Source organism: Macrobrachium nipponense, chromosome 2 (assembly GCF_015104395.2).
Source record: "Macrobrachium nipponense isolate FS-2020 chromosome 2, ASM1510439v2, whole genome shotgun sequence".
Classification (NCBI taxonomy): domain Eukaryota; kingdom Metazoa; phylum Arthropoda; class Malacostraca; order Decapoda; family Palaemonidae; genus Macrobrachium; species Macrobrachium nipponense.
Genome location: NC_087201.1, coordinates 125,271,831 through 125,274,330, shown reverse-complemented (window position 1 = coordinate 125,274,330; position 2,500 = coordinate 125,271,831). Strand labels below are relative to the sequence as shown.

At 33.3% G+C, this 2,500-nt stretch overlaps 1 protein-coding gene across 5 annotated transcripts in view; it reads right to left on the bottom strand.

The window, feature by feature from the left end:
- The window catches only part of LOC135220969 (uncharacterized), a 1,037,101-nt gene that overhangs the window by 231,199 nt on the left and 803,402 nt on the right, over window positions 1-2,500 (bottom strand). The window lies entirely within an intron of this gene.

The window sequence follows — 2,500 nt, the reverse complement described above, 5'->3', positions numbered from 1 at the left end:
TGATTACACAAACCGTCGTTATCGTTAAATAATATAAGGAAATAACTCCGACCTTCTATTTTACGAAATACATTAGCTCCTAAGACAACTCATATTTCCAGGCAAAATCCACAATCAGCTGCCAACTGTTGTTCCTTGTTTCAAAGACAAATTGGCAGATCAGGGCTTAACTTACCATATGACGGAATTAGTAAAACGAGTTTAATAGCTTCTCGGACGTACAAACATGAATACGTAATTTATTCGCAGATCATAAATTCCAAGAATCACTAATAACTTCCCTTGTCTCTTCTATCTATCTACGTACGTACATACATACATACGTACATACATACATACATACATACATGTATAATATATATATATATGTATGTGTGGTGTGTGTGTGTGTGTACATTTCGCATTTATATATTCCTTTTTAATTCGCAAAACGTAAAAATCAATGAATCAACGATCATTTACCTTGTATTTGACACACACACACATTATATTAGTCATATATATATATATATATATATATATATATATATATATATATATATATATATATATATATATATATAATATATATATATATTATACATACATAATCTCAGTATTAACGTACTGATTATGAATTTGCAGATCATAAATGCAATAAATTAACTTGAATTTTCTTGATATCTGCTTAGTGGTTAATCCTGAATCGTACAAATGAATTTTAATGTTAAAATTAATCCAGATATATCTAACATTTCACAACTGCTATTAGTGGTTATAGACAGATTTATATTCTGGACTGGGATATGCTGCTTTAATTTTTTTATATATTCAGTATGTAAGAACATTAATTAAAAGGAAGAGTTATATACACTGAAAGGATATTGTACTTCAAATCGCTGCACACATTACAGAAGCTAACACTCCATAATTCATCTGTCCACATTTAGAGTTCCCACAGATTTCATATAACGGTCATTAGCCTCCAGCAAAAAAGTCGAAATTTCATAGACTTCTTCTCATGTATGTGTGTGTGTGTGTGTGTGTGTGTATATATATTATATATCTATATATAAATATAAATTATATATTTATATATCATATAATATACCATTTCAATTATGTATATATCGAAAAAAATTTGCGTATAAGTACTTTCCCTCAATGAATCTGATTATAAACGTCGATAGCTTTTCTAAACTACTTGACAATTGGGTCCCTGGGATTGCTAATGCTTTGTTACGCCGTACAAGAAGAAGGAGACAGGCAAAATATTGTTCACAGGGCGAAATACCTGTAAGCATTTATACTCTTGCGTTCGAATATAATCTGCTACACAAGCTTTGCCATTTTTACTGAATGAATATCCAGACGCTGTATACAGAGAGAGAGAGAGAGAGAGAGAGAGAGAGAGAGAGAGAGAGAGAGAGAGAGAGAGAGAGAAATCCTAAAGGACATCCTTTAGTGATAGTTACAATAGAAATTTCCTTTTCTTTGGACGGGATGTCAGATATGGAATGTCATAGTGAAGCATAAAAATGTCGAAACTGCTGTGAAATGTTTAGACAACAACATCGAACGTTAATACCAAAACAGACATATTTGTGACCTTAGAATACTTGAATAATGTACCGCATGCTACTAAGGTAATGCTTAGTCTTTTTGACCCATCTGTATGAAAGGTGGAGATAAAACTAAATAAACACCGATAACCATTGCCATCACCGTCAACCATCACGGTGAATGAATAAAAAGAAACAAAATAACTGACGGTTAATGTACCAGTTCAAGGTCACAGTCATCGACCTGCCCTATAGCCCGGGGATTCTTGAAATTAGGAGAGCGGGAAAAAATCGCCAGCAGAAATCTACAATTCCCTTTGAATACCATATACTTTGTGAAATATCATCAACGAACGCACTTCCTCTGCAATATAAAAAAAATCAGCTGAAACCGATTTATGAATACACGATATTGTTCAGTTTATTTCTGGCATAAGATTCATGCCCTGAATTAGGGCCACGCGAAGTAAAACGTTGCCTGCGGTTAATTGTAATCGATTGAAGAAAATATTTCAATAAAAACCCCTCTGTCTCCGGATTCTGATAACGTCTGATATATGGCACTGCCCTCCTGGAGATGACAACTTTTCCATATCCTTAGCCAGAGCCAGTTAGAGCCCGAAAATTTTATAAAGTTGTTGAAAGATAAATCATTCATTCATAAAGTCATTACTGTCATACCAGTTCTACTGACTTATTTCTAACAAACCTGAATTGCTTGGAATCAACAAAAAGTACAGACAAATCTAAGGATGACCCCTCTTATGCACATTTCGCTAACGTTTACTGGGTGTACAAGAAACTGGTGAAAGCCTACAACGTAGAGAGATATACAGAGGATAATGGTAAAATTATTTACTTTCAAGTCCTTTCTCTTCCGATGAAAAATATTGGGAGTGATCCAGTTCAACTGGTTTGATTGGCAAAAAAAGAAAAAAAATTGCACTTCCTGTTTCTCA